General features: G+C 39.2%; 1 long non-coding RNA gene across 1 annotated transcript; it reads right to left on the bottom strand.

Moving 5' to 3' along the window:
• Positions 1–9,539: 9,539 nt before the first annotated feature.
• LOC110880969 lies at positions 9,540–12,300 on the bottom strand. Its single transcript, XR_002559532.2, has 3 exons — positions 12,098–12,300; positions 9,990–10,283; positions 9,540–9,772 (listed from the first exon to the last, which is right to left on the bottom strand). It is a non-coding gene; the product is annotated as an uncharacterized LOC110880969 (long non-coding RNA).
• Positions 12,301–15,643: the final 3,343 nt, after the last annotated feature.

Raw genomic sequence — 15,643 nt, 5'->3', positions numbered from 1 at the left:
TAAGAAATCAAGGAAGCGTAAGGCTTCCAAGAATTTCGCAGTCACTGCTCAGACTAACCAGGCTGCTACCAATCAGGCAGCACCGAATCAGGCTGCACAACCTGCTGCCAAGAGGCAGTATGCGGGAAATGCACCTCTGTGCAACAGATGTAACAGCCACCACCAGCCACATATGCAATGCCGTATCTGCACGAATTGTGGCAAGTCTGGTCATCTTGCGAATACCTGCCGTTTTGCTCCTAATCAAAATCAGGCAGCTCAAAACCCAGCAGTACAAAACCCTGCCCAGAATCCTGCACGACCTCACTTTCCGCCTGGTTCATGTTTCAACTGTGGGGATCTGACCCACTACAGGAACAATTGCCCGAGGTTGGCAAACGCAAATCAGGCACCGGCTCGTGGTAGAGCTTTCAATCTGAATGCAAATGAGGCGCGTGCGGATAACGAAGTGGTGAACGGTACGTTTCTTGTTAACAACCATCCTGCTTCTGTTCTATTTGATTCGGGTGCCGATAAGAGTTTTGTGTCCTTAACATTTGAGCCTTTGCTTGCGATGACTAGAACAAAACTAAGAAAGCCCTTGACAGTAGAAGTAGCTAGTGGTGAACCTGTTGTCCTCAATTCGGTTCTTTGAAATTGCCAGTTGAATCTCAATAACCATCTTTTCCCTATTGACCTCACACCGATGCAACTCGGGAGCTTCGATGTTATAGTAGGAATGGATTGGTTATCGAAGTACCATGCTGAGGTGGTATGTTTTGAGAAATTGGTCCGTATACCGCTTTCGACTGGTGAGATCTTAGAAGTTCGTGGGGAGAAACCCGTCAGTGGTCTTATGCTCATGTCTTGTACCCAAGCCCGCAAATATCTACGCAAGAAGTATGTTGCTTTCTTAGCACATGTCATAGAGGATAAAGGCAAGGGTAAGACTATCCAAGATATCCCTGTTGTTCGGGATTATCCAGAGGTATTTCCTGAGGAATTACCTGGTTTACCCTCCGTGCGCCAAGTTGAGTTCCGCATTGATCTTGTACCTGGCGCAAATCCCATTGCTAAGTCACCCTATCGTCTTGCACCGTCTGAGATGCAAGAATTATCTAAGCGGCTTCAGGAGCTATCTGACAAAGGATTCACCCGTCCAAGCTTTTCCCCTTGGGGCGCTCCTGTCCTATTCGTGAAAAAGAAAGATGGATCTTTCAGAATGTGTATTGATTACCGTGAGCTTAACAAGCTTACCATCAAGAATCGATATCCCCTACCTCGCATTGATGATCTCTTTGATCAGCTAGAGGGTGCTACTTGCTTTTCAAAGATTGATCTACGTTCTGGGTATCATCAACTTCGAGTTCTCGAAGAAGATATTCCCAAGACAGCTTTTCGTACGCGTTACGGTCATTATGAGTTTACTGTTATGCCTTTCGGTTTAACAAATGCTCCTGCTGTTTTCATGGACTTGATGAATAGGGTTTGCAAGCCTTACATGGACAAGTTCATCATCGTCTTTACTGATGACATTTTGATCTATTCTAAGACTCGTGCTGATCACGAGCAACATCTTCGTCTTACAATGGAGCTCCTAAAGAAAGAACAGCTTTTCGCCAAATTCTCCAAGTGCGAATTCTGGCTTAAGGAAGTTCAATTTTTGGGGCACATCGTCAACGAACAAGGTATACATGTAGATCCCGCCAAAATCAGTGCGATTAAGGATTGGGATACTCCTACTACTCCTACCGAGGTTCGTTCATTTCTTGGTCTAGCGGGTTATTACCGCCGTTTCATTGAAAACTTCTCCAAGATTGCGGTTCCTCTCACTGCTTTAACTCAGAAAAGCAAACCTTTTGAGTGGGGATCCAAACAGGAAGAAGCTTTCCAGACTTTGAAACAGAAACTCTGTGATGCACCTATTCTATCTCTGCTCGAGGGTAATGACGATTTTGTCGTGTATTGTGATGCATCCAACTTAGGCCTTGGCTGCGTTCTTATGCAAAGAAACAAAGTTATAGCCTATGCATCGAGACAACTGAAAGTGCACGAGAAAAACTACACCACTCATGATCTAGAGTTAGGTGCAGTAGTCTTTGCTCTCAAAATCTGGAGACACTACCTTTACGGTACAAAATGTGTAGTGTTTACTGACCACAAGAGTCTCCAGCATATTTTCAATCAGAAAGAACTTAACATGAGACAACGACGTTGGGTTGAACTCCTAAACGACTACGATTGCGAAATTCGCTACCATCTTGGTAAGGCGAATGTCGTGGCTGACGCATTGAGTCGTAAGGAACGTGTCAAGCTTCACTATGTCCAGGTTCGATCTGATATTCAATCTCGCATAATTCAGGCTCAACATACTTGTATTACACAAGACTTGATGGGTAAAGAGTTACCGTGTCATACTAACCCTGAGCTTGAACTGAGAGATTTTGGGATTTTCTATTACATGGGCCGTTTGTGGGTCCCAAGTATAGACAATCTTCGCACCCTGCTTATGGATGAAGCTCATAAGTCTCGTTATTCCATTCATCCTGGTGCGGACAAAATGTATAAGGATCTTCGAACCCAGTACTGGTGGCCGGGTATGAAGAAAGACATTGCCTTATATGTTTCCAAATGCCTTACTTGTCTTAAGGTTAAGGCAGAACATCAACATCCCTCTGGATTATTGGAGCAACCAGAGATTCCGGTTTGGAAATGGGAAAACATTTCTATGGATCTCATTACCAAGTTACCACGGACTAAGAAGGGTCATGACGCCATTTGGGTTGTTGTTGATCGTCTCACAAAGTCAGCACATTTCTTGCCGATCCGTGAGGATCTATCTGCTGACAAGCTTGCCAAAATCTATGTTGATGAGATTGTATCTCGACATGGTGTTCCTGTGAACATTATATCTGACAGAGATGCTCGTTTCTCGTCTCGCTTTTGGAGAACCATGCAATCTGCCATGGGTACCCAACTTCATTTGAGCTCAGCGTACCATCCGCAGATAGATGGTCAATCTGAGAGAACAATCCAGACACTGGAGGATATGCTTAGAGCTTGTGTGATTGATTTTAGTGGTAGTTGGGATTCGCATCTTCCATTGATCGAATTCTCCTACAACAACAGTTATCACTCTAGCATCAATATGGCTCCTTTCGAGGCTTTATACGGTCGAAAATGTCGTTCACCGGTCTGCTGGAATGAGATAGGTGAAGCTCAGCTTACTGGACCTGAACTCATTCTAGAGACTACAGATAAGGTCAAGAAGATTCGTGATAACCTTCAGACAGCCAGAAGCCGTCAGAAGTGTTACGCGGATCGACGACGCAAGCCCTTGGAATTCCAAGTTGGTGATCACGTCCTACTCAAGGTATCCCCTTGGAAAGGTGTGATTAGATTTGGGAAGAAAGGAAAACTTGCACCTCGCTATGTTGGACCATTTAAGATCGTTGAAAGAGTCGGAAAAGTAGCCTACAGACTTGAGCTACCTCCTGAACTTGGAAATGTTCATCCAACATTCCACGTGTCCAATCTCAGAAAGTGTTTAGCTGATGAGAACCTCCACATACCACTTGATGAAATTCGTGTTGATAACACGATGCACTTTGTCGAGAAACCTGTGGAGATAGTGGACCGTACATTTAAGCAGTTGAAGGGAAAACGGATTAAATTGGTCAAAGTTCGCTGGGAATCTAAACGTGGCCTAGAGTTTACTTGGGAACGTGAAGATCAGATGAAAGAGAAATATCCGCATCTATTCTCACAAGTTTCCTCTAAATAAATTTCGGGACGAAATTTCCTGAAGTAGGGGAGACTGTGACATCTGTGCTTGTGATATCATTTTACAAACTCTGAACAATACAATATTAATAAAATAGTGTGTTTTGATCCCAATGTTTGTCATTTATGTTTGGTTTTGTGCCCATGTTGATTTTTGATCGATTTTGAACTCTATATCGCTTTCTGGAGAGTTATACGCAAACTGGTGCGTAAACACGATCAGTTTAACGCGACAAACACTCTGGAACATCATCATAAACTTAACATACCTTAAATAACCTTTACATAACTTAGAAATAAGTTTTAAAGGCTTTGGTATGGCAAAAACAAGTTTATTCGCTCTTAGGGACTAATTGCGTCAACTTGCAAAAGTCTGCCGTTTCGTAAGGCAACGTACAGTCCGGAACTTGATCATAAGTTAAACATACCATAAATAACCTAAACATGGCTTAGAAATAAGCTTTGATAGGTTCGGTGTGCAAAAACATGCTTATATGATCTTTTTTTGGGTAAAGGGTTACCCCGGTGATTCTATTAAAATGCAACCGCAATAAAGTACAAGTAGTGAGGATGTGTTCCACACTAGTTCATATACAGGACATGCCCCATATATGTAAAACAAAACAAATCCAAAGACCTATAAAACCCCAAAGACCTAGTCTACTATACATCATGACTCGACATCTAGTAGACAAACAATGCAAAACACAAACATATAATGTCAACCACCATCATCAAAAATAAAATGGCCACAGAACCGCAGCCCCTTCAGACGAAAAGCAGACAGTCTATCCATTCGAGAACTTGGAAGAAGAGGTGCTTGCCCCTGCTTTTGAAGAAAAAGGATGAGTACCCGATGTCATAAATGCACTAGTTTCGTTGTAGACTTCTTCGACCTCCTCCTCATCCGATTCCTGCTCGTCCCTCGAAGGTTTCTTCTCAACCCGACCCACGGTGGTACCTCCCTGATTACCAGCCACTCGATCCCCCATGTTACCATTACCATCGTCATCTTTAAGACTATCAAAGGGGTTCGACTTTGAAACCTGATTCGAAATTTTCACAGCCGCATTCGGTTTAGGTTTGACAACCGGACGATAGACTACCTTAGGTTTTTGATTTTTTATATGAAGCCCTTGAGTAGTAGCTTTCTTCTTTTTAGCACCCACAACCTGAAAATCATCACCTTTTTTCCCATAATCCCCAATTGGAACAACCTGAGGGTTCTTTGGGCACGAACTATCATCATGACCAAAAACGCAGCAACCCGAACACCTTAAAGGCTCCCAATCATATTCAATTTTGACTTCCACCTTAGAATAACCATTACCATCTAAAGATGGAATGGCAACAGTGACAACTCTTTTTAATTCAGCCCCCGCCTGCACTTCAATAAGAGCTCTAGCGTAACTACTTCTTCCCCAAGAATCAGCACACATCGTAGCAGTATACGTATCCAACAACTTAGGCACCCCTATCTTTGATGCAATCAAACTAAGACCATCCTCGGTATAAGCTGTAAGCGGCACATCGTGCATCTTTACCCACACCGGAATAGCTTTAAGATCCTCTTTTTCTAGTTTGATAGAGGCCGACCACATCTTCAAGATAATCGGAACATTTCTTATCATCCATGGCCCATCCTCTAACATTTTATCCATCCCTTCCTTAGTTTTAAACTTAAAGAAGAAGAAACCATTCGCATTCATCATCAATCTATCCAGACCGTACTTAACCCAATTGTTCTTAGCGAAGTAATCCACCACCGGAAACGCTAGCTGTTTACCCAAGAAATACCCATAGAGAGTGTTTGCATACCTGTCCGTGACTTGCTTAACCGAAGCCAACGGAATAACAACATCAGCTCCATCAACAACCTCAGAAGACTCCATCTCCCTAAAATTCACCGGCACCTTCTCCTTCAAGTTTTTTACTGCATTTGCAAAAGATACCGGTTCCGTTGTCACTGAAGGTTGCAAATTCCCCTGACCTGCCAAAGCAGCCGCATTGAATTCCAATCTTTGCGCATATCTCTTGGTAGCTTGCTTAATCCCTTCCCAATCAGAAACCCTAGTTGCTGACCGCAGGTTTTCAGCTTCAATTGGAACTGAATTCTTAACCAATTCATCAATTATGTTAACATTACGAGATTCAGTTTGAGCCGAGAGATTGTCTATGATTTTAAACCTTGCTGCAATTTCTTCAAACGTTGCCCTCGGTGTCGCATGAAGATCCTGTTGTTTTCCACCAGAACCACTAACATCATCCATCCCAAAGTTGGCAAAACTAGGATTATCGATCAAACCCTAGCAGCCGTCACCCAAATTTCGATCACAATCAACTACCGAAACAAGAAATTCGTACAATATCAACCACTAATCAGGTGTAAGCAATCTGATTAAATTATAATAAGTATGACGGCTGGAAAGACAAATGATGGTTGACAAAAGAAAAACCTTTCGATCACAATCAACTACCGAAACAAGAAATTCGTACAATATCAACCACTAATCAGGTGTAAGCAATCTGATTAAATTATAATAAGTATGACGGCTGGAAAGACAAATGATGGTTGACAAATGATGATCTTACAGGGACTAAAAGTGTCAAAAACGGCGTAAGTTTGCATTTTCGCGCATATCTTACCTTCTGGACACATCTGGACATCCAAAATTTTTGTACACACGAAAATATTTTTATTTTAGTGATCGGCATGCAAAAATTCCATTCGTCGCTCAAATTAGTTCGTTTTTACGTCCGTTTGAATTTCGTCGTAATTTAACGAACAACGCGACCGTACGCCCAAACGAGCCGACATCCGTGAATGTTCCAAGCATATTTTGAGTCCTCTAAACTTCATTGACCTTGTAGAGCCTTGAAAATGGCTTAACGGGGGTCAAAAAGGCTTGAAATGGACTCGATTGCATGCAGGGACCAAAGCTGCCAATTTTCAAAAGTTTCTGATCTGGGGAGCCCAGGCGGGGTGCGTAAGCCCTCCCCCCATACTGACGCAGGCTGCCTGAAACACCCAGCGACCAGAAATGTGTTTTTAGCATTCTGTTGCAACTTCAGGGGCTGATTGTGCAAATTCTTGGAATGTTGAGCAAGTTTAAGTGTTCACCAAGGCTTCTAATCAGCTTGTAACACTTGTATGGCCAGATTTCATTGCTTAATGGCTAATCAAACCACTTGGAATGATCTTGTTCTTCATGCTCTACTATAAATAGCCATCCAAACTCCTCATTTCTTTGCTCATTTCTTCTCATTCTCTTCTCTCATCTGCTTGGGAGCTTATCTAATCTGATTTGGGACTTTGTCTTCTTGTTGAAAAGATAGCAAGGACCCTTAGTGAGCATTCTTTCATTCTTTTTATTGCCTTTTTCCTTATGTAGTGCGGAAAGTCAAACGTTTGGCCAACAGTTTGACTTTCGGTTTTGACCATCAATTGGTCAAGTCAAAGTTCAATTGAACTTTGAAACGTGATTGTAATCACGATAGTTATAATCCTTCGTGATTATAGCTGCTGATTACCACGTTAGCTAGTTGTAGTGTCGAGTCAAAGTTTCGGTCAAAATGCGTTTTAGCATGCATTTTGCCTCGGAACTACTTTAGGGTATCAAAACACCGTGTTTTGATACCAAATCAGTAGGTTAGACATGTTTTGACATGTCTAACTCGACACTATTAGTTTGTGCTTGTTTAGGGTCGTAAGGTAAGCGGTCTAAACAACCGCTTATACTTCCGAACCCGACCCGTTTGGTCGATCTTTAGGATCCGACCAAGCTTAGTTAGTGATCACAGTTTCATAGGGAATAACCACTGAGGTTATAACCTTATGATCACATAGGATTGGTTAGTCATATGCTTGTTAGCTTGTATGCCCATAGGAAATGACCAAAATGCCCTTTTGAAGCATAAATCCGTATTTTGACTACGTGAACATCTTTTTGACATATAATCTGATTTAGTAACATGTTTAGGGATAATTGGGCATGTAAGACTTGACATAGCACATAGATAACCATCCGAACATAGTTTTACGATAACGACGCCTTATAGTAGCTTATGTTACCATAATGTGTCGAAACGGGTCAAAAGCACTTAGGTAGGCCTTCCAATCAGAATGAAGGGTCTATTAAATCATACCATATGAGTTTAATTACTCATTTGATTTATAGAACCTTGTTCTATCCTATCTCCCGATTTAGGAGCCGATTTATTAACATAGTTACCTATACTAGGTGCCGGTTGATTCCGTGATACTTGGAGCTTAAATTGGTCTTATTCTCAAGACTAATTAGCAATCCCAAGTGAGTACATAGTTCCCCTCTTTTACCGTTTTCAAATACTTTGGGGTGATACACATGTACATACGTGTTACTTTTGTGCATTTCATGCTTTTATGACATAAACATGCTAGTTTCACCTAGTACACTTATAGTACATGCTTTCAATTATGTTTTGCTATGTATGTTAAGCATGCTAGCACATTGATTTTTTGTTGCATATGTTTACTTAGCATATGGAACACATTGTTTTACATGACATTTCTGCTATATATGTTTACTGAGCATGCTAGCACATTGTTTTACATGAACATTTCTACTAGGCATGTTTACTTAGCATTCCTAGTACATGGTTTTCACATGCTACATTGGTTATGACATTTGGTATGTTAAATCGGGACAATAATACATTCATTAACATTGATCACGCCGCTCGGATTTATGTAATGGTACCATAGGAATTGACAACTCCCGTTTCCGACTTCCTAGGTTTGTTTGGAAGTTGGGAATGACAGAATCCGACTACATAACTTTAGATGAACCTTTAATTCGTTTAAGGGTTTGTCGCCACAGTCGCAAGGCTTGAATGTATGCGATTAACATTACTACATAAATGTTTGTAATCATAAAGCATTGTTTTTCTGCAAAACATAACATTTGATTTAAACTTAGGTTTATTCAAAAACATTGTTTTGTACATTTTCTATGGGGTTGAGTAGCTTCTAGTTATTCACCATACATGACACAGTTTATACATTAACATCATCACATAGTTTAAGTAGATGATTTCCTACTTGCTATGCATTTCGTTTGGTTATACATGAAACATTTCACACATGACATTATACATGGTTTACACATACATATTTTTGACATTAAACAAGACATTTTGGTTGGTTATTGATAAAGTGACTTATGTAACGGGGCTATGTGTTATATGATAAAAGCATGGTGGATACGCCGCTGGTACTTCCTATATATATAAGTGCTTTTATTATATTATACATTGTTGCGTTATATGAACCACTTGGGCAAGACATGAAACATTTTATACAAGAACAAGACATTGTTTTACAAAGTACACATTTTATCCAAATTCATTTTCACTTGGTTATTCATTTAACCATGCATTGTCCTTTCGTTATCATTTGATTTTCATATCGACTTTCACATGGTTTTACAAAGGAAAACATTTTACAAGGTTCATGACTACATTTTATTAAACACTTCTTTCAAATACCAGTCATGAATCTGCATAAACAAAACCTATGTATCTCACAAGCATTTTTATGCTGACGTACCTATTTTTACATGTGTTTCAGGTGCTAATGCATGATGATGCTTGTGCTTCACTTAGGCGGACTCGGGCCTTAGTGACTTAAAAGACAGTTATTATGTTAGTCTAGTTTGAACTCAAAGACAATGTAACTTTAAATTTTAATAATACATAACTTTATTTGCCATGGTTGTTGAAACAATAATTCTGTCCCCACTCACCTCCCCGGCGTTTCCGCCGCGGTTTGTTGTTTTACGCGGTCGGGGTGTGACAAGCTGCATACATTCCTTCAATCTGGCTTCCACACCATATAATCCCCTTGTTGAAAAGCCATATAATTTTGCATAAAAGCATATATTTAAATATATGTGTGTAAAATCTAAATAAACTATAAATGACCTAGAATGGCTTCTAGATATCTCAAGTTTAGCTTCATAGACAAAATTCCCTGGAATAAAAATGATAGTACCATTAAAAACACATACAAAGCTAGTTTCAAGTGAAATTCAATATGACTTCAAAATATACAGTCATAGGTTTAATATAATTCAAAATGTATATTGAGTACGTCATCTTCTTTCCATTTGCCCGTGTTCTCAACCAATGATAGCAATCAGATCTAGTGAAACATTAAAAAGATAATAGGGTTTGTTTTATTTTCTTACCTTCTTTTGGAGCAGTAACAACGACCGCCGCTAGAATCGCCGCTACACTCTCCGGAAACGCCATTATCTGACAAACTTCACTTCCGTTTCAAACATAGATCAGAACATAGATCGTCGCTTCACTCACCGGAAACGCCAAAAACGTTTGAATATCAAATAAAAAGATAATAGGGTTTTTAAACAACCTGCAGAAAACTGGTTGCAATCAAAACATAGGGTTCTCAAATGAGAAAGGAAGATGTGGCTTTAGAAAACTGGTTATATAGTCGGGTCATAGTCGGATCCCGCTTTGCCCTATAAACAAAAAAAATAAAAATAAATGCTTTCTAGTGAAATATAAAAAGAAATCAAACTATATACATAAATTAAAACCAACAATTAACGAAACCCTAAAAAAAACCTTATATCGGCAACTTCAGAAGCATATTGAAACGAAATCATCACAGCTCGAAACGAAATGGGAATTTAAATTAACATAAATCAATTTGATAATTAATAATCAGATGATTAATAATTGCTGATTCAAAAACCATACAGAAAGATCCTTCTTACCGAAATCACCACGGGAACCCTAACCATCATCGCCTCGCAGATGTAGACACAGGACATTGATGATTTTCGTTTTATCAATCCTACAATACTATTGATTGTAGAACCTCTTGAATCATTGAGAGAAGAAATCGGGAGGACGATGATTCTAAATGATTTAGATTGTAGAACCTCTCAGATGGTAGAAGCTTCAAGTCAAAGGAAGATGGAGGCTAGGGTTTCGGTGTGAAACAGTGAAGGAAAAGAATAAGGCGACATGAATTTAGGTTTTTAGGTGACTTATATACCCGGGTCATAAAACGGGTCAGGTTTCCTAAAAACAGGATCCGCGAGTAAAAAAAAAAACCAGTTCATTTTCCCGCCAAAATGAATCTAGGAGGCTCTAAGGAGATGCCACATCAGCCCAAATCCTTTCATTTATTATATATAATAGATATGTGTATATCATACTTGAAACCATGACACGCATTTATAACCATACTCAAAATCTATGTTCGGATTTATATAATAAATATATATCTTAACCCGAGTTGTAACTCAACTTGGTTATCAAATAATAAATATATACAAGTTATATATTAACTTTTAGAGAAATAACCTTGAAATATATTATACCATGATATTTGAACTCTCTGATATACACTAAACAAAATTTAGTATGGCATGTGATTCTTGTAGAAACTCAAGATTTTTAACATATTTATTTATAAAATAATACATTGTCCATGATGTGTTAGATCCATACATGTAATCTTTTAGTGAAAATTGTGTCAAAAGCGCCAAAAAAACTTATAGTTTGTGAAAATTGTTAAACTGAACATGAAGTTATGAACTTTATATCTTTAGTCTCTCTCTCTTTATATATATACCTTTTTGCGAAATAACTAGTTTATATGCAAAAATCAAGTTTATGATAACATATCCTTGTATAAAACAATATTTGGATGTACAAAATAGATATGTATAAAACCCGATTAGTAACCGATTTAGAACATAAATAAATATATAAATCTATATATTTAATTAGAAACTAATTTGTTATAAACCTTTTATGAAAAAAAAAAATAATAATAACAATAACAATATAAGCATATATTTCCATATAGTATTTGTCCCTCACAAAACTCTAATCTTGTAACAGGAAGTTTATGAGTCCACAATTCTTAAATGTATATATATAATGCTATCTTGAGATATGAAAAACTAGTTAGAAAAAAAAAATAAAGTTTATAGCATATCATCAAGTAACACCCATCAATACAACAAACAACCGTAATATAAAATTCTTGAAACATAGTTTCTTTTTTTTTTTGAATATATATACTATAAGGCCTCGAACAATCCTCATGCATATTTTGGGGAATCATGCATCTTGTTGGAAACACAATTTTACTAGGTATATAACTTCATGATTCTATTTATTTTCATAGAAAACAATTTATATATGTACAATGCGATCTTTAAAAGTTCATGCGTTATATCTTGTAAAACTACTACTTGGGTGTTCTTATCATGATCAAACAAAAAGAAAACAAGATAATTGGAAGGTTTCAACTTACATAAAACAAGCAGAGAGAAGGTAAGGTGTATGAACTAGAACTTGAAGGCTTGCACTTGGAACAACACTTGGAATCTTGAAACAAGATTTGAAAATGTAAGACTTATGGGTTTAGGTATGGGTGTCGTGAGGTAGGAGGAGGTATCAAGGGTGAAAGTTTACAAGTGTAGGTTAGAAAATTATTTATAGGTCAAATGCATGGGGTTTTTCATGGAACTAGAATACTTTGGTTTTAACTAGGAAGCTTAGAGTAAATCTATAAAAAAATATATGTGGGGGTTTGGTTTCTGTTAAGGGGAACCAAGAATGGGGTTGGGAATGTGGGTCCACAAGTTGGTAAAACTTGATGATAAATAGTCTTAAGGCCATTTTGTGTTACTTGTTCAAATAAGAGGTATGGTTAGTTGATTTTAAGTACAAATAATGGTGGAGTGTTTTCTTGAATAAATTATATTTCTTTCTTTCCTTCTCTAAAACCAACGTGTGGGGATAAGTATTTGTGAGTGAAAAGAATTGAATCTTGAATGTTCATAAGATATTATGAAGATCGAGTGTTAGGTTTGGGTTGGTAAGTTGTATAAAATACCCACTTATTTATACCCACTAGTTACTCGTTTATACCAAAATATAAAATAGATTGGTGAAACAAAATATGATTGTGCCGGGTTGTATAAAAATATATGTTTATACGTTTGTATTCGTGTCACGCTAAGCGTATATCCCAAAAATAGTTTACAATATACGTGTCGTAAACTCCAATAATAACCAATATATATCTAAATATAAATTTATAGTATTACACACTTAATAATACTATAGAGTGGTTTCCCAAGTATTTAGACAATTATCACCAACGTTCATGCGTGTCGGGTTAATTCGTTTGTGACCCGGTAATTTATAAAAATTTTCAAATAAAAAAATGTGACACAAATAGGTGTCACACCCCCAAAAATCCACCCGCGGAATACCACCGCTTGGGAGCGTGACTGACCAGGATCAAGCCATCAATCATATCAAATATAAAAGTAATTAACGTAAGTCTCCATGACATGATTGATGTTTCAAAACCAAATACTGTTTTAAGTAGCGGAAGCAATGTAAAGTAAACCCAAATAAAGTTATAAGTTCAATAATGTTCATGATCCATCTGCCCACAACGACCTGCTCCTTCCTTGTGCAAGCTCCATAAAGTACCTAAGGTCCTGCAAGGCATGCAGCAAATATTCAACAAACTAGTTGAGCGAGTTCACAGAAAGTAAGTTCATAACATGCATAAGTATAGCTAGTGGGGGCTTCCCATACTAGTGTGTACTAAAGGTGGGGGCTTCCCATGTTCATCCTGGTCAATGAGGGCTTCTCATTAACGGTACTTACTAGACTAACATCCGACCATGTGTTCTTCTTTACCGAGAACAGGAATACGTACAGGGTCACGTAGGCTTTACGTGACGTGCCCTTCCCCGAGGACAGTGGTACGCGTGGGGGCTACGTAGGCTTTACGCAGCGTGGCCTTCCGACCTGGAAGCCAGTAGATGGTATTGGGTTACGTAGGCTTTACGTAACGTGTCCTCCCGACCCGGGAGACATAAGGCAAGTATACTGGGTTACGTAGGCTTTACGTAACGTGTCCTGACTAACCTGAGGACGATGGTCTATAGTCTGGTGTATGCGTAAGTACGAGTAATCATTCCATATCCATCATATCCAACCCAATTCCCAACCCGGGAATCCCATGCCTTGGCTGTGTGAACTCACCTTGGTTTGCTCGGCAGATACACAAAGAATATAAGTAGCAAGTAAATGGTCACTCACGTCCTATCATGGTTATTATACGAGTCAGGTTTGTATATAGCACGTATATAGTAATCACGTATAGTCATGGCAAGCATGTACGCACGTAAGCAGATAAGACATAGCATGTGAGGGTCCAATTGTCTAAGTCCAACCATACCCGGCCCAATGACATAAGCAGCCCAATAACAAAACAGTCCAGATTCTCAATCGGCCCAAATAGCAAGCACAAACAAGTCCAATAATAAACAGTCCACAGTTCAAATCGTTGGGCTCAATAGATTGGGCCCGTGACAGTGAAGGCCCAACAGTGTGCGTGTAAACGATGGTCTCGAGTCGCAACGGAGATCTCGAGTCGCAACCGGAGATTACGAGTCGCAACAGCTGGTTGCGAGTCGCAACGGTGATCTCGGTTCATCATGGCCTGGTTACGACTGATCATGTGCTGGTTACGAGTCGCAACGGGACTCGCAACCGTAGTCTCGACTTGTGCTGGCTTGGTTACGAGTGGGATTCTGACTCGCAACTATGGTCCCGACTCGCAACCAGGTGTCGAAACCGCGTATGTAACTGATTTCCATAATTCCTGCATTGACTTATCCGTGATTCTAGCAAACATCTAAGGCAGTTTCGAAATCAGATCAATCACAGAAATTCATCAACAGTTAATTCAGATTTCATGCATATCCATAACAATTCAAGAACATCAAACCGGCAATTTAATTAGTAATCATGCATATGAACAATAGTAACATTCATAACAATACATACATTCTAACATGGATCCCGATTACCAACTCTACCCGATCAAACAATGTCTAACAGCCGATTACTAACTACTCGGTGCTTATATCCAAAACGTCAATTATTGTGATCATGTTTAGCATACATGAGTCGATTAACAAAACTAAATCAATTATCATCCCAATCAATACATTAACAAGAATTCTCGGTTAAGCAACACCAACATACAAAACCATACGATAACCATTTAACAAGCAATCTAATTATCAAGCACTAACCGGTTGGATTGAAGGTAGAGGATCGATTCACTTCACAAGTTTCAAAGTGTGTGTGCGTGTCGTCGGGTTCCAAGCAAGCCGAGAGAGAGAGAGACGAGATAGAGGAGCTAGGGTTAGGTGTGTGTGTTTGTGATTTGCAAAAGTGGTAAAACAAAACCCCTAAACTCGGTTTTGTGTTGCGAGTGGGGAGTGGGCCGAGCCCACTCGGTTGTCTAATGGACCCGAGAACAAGGAGTGGCCCAAAGGGCTTTGTGTGGTCGGTTCACAAACATACGACATACATACACACATAATGCATATAACATAACATGTATCATGAAATCAATTAATCATTCGGGTTTATAAAATCACATATCGTGCACAAACGTTACATCAAAGCAAGTCTAAAGTTCGAGTTGTCACATTATCCCCAACTAATTGGAAATTTCGTCCCGAAATTTGGTATGCACTCACTGAGGAAGCTAGGTAAACTGTACTGTTCACTGATTTTCCTGGGGTGTCACATCCTCCCCCCGTTGATCTGGAATTTCGTCCCGAAATTCCGAAGTAGTAGCTTCAGCCTCAGTAGTGGTTGCCTGGTTCCCGAATAACTGGGGGTACTTTTCTGTCATCCTGTCTTCGCGTTCCCAGGTGTACTCTGGACCACGTTTGGAGTTCCAACGAACTCGAACAAGAGGGATTCTCTTGTGTTTGAGGACCTTCACATCCCGGTCCGTGATTTCAACTGGTTCCTC

The sequence above is a fragment of the Helianthus annuus genome, chromosome 10, assembly GCF_002127325.2.
Source record: "Helianthus annuus cultivar XRQ/B chromosome 10, HanXRQr2.0-SUNRISE, whole genome shotgun sequence".
Classification (NCBI taxonomy): Eukaryota; Viridiplantae; Streptophyta; class Magnoliopsida; order Asterales; family Asteraceae; genus Helianthus; species Helianthus annuus.
Note: the sequence above shows the minus strand (reverse complement) of the source record. Positions and strands in the feature narration are given on the sequence as shown.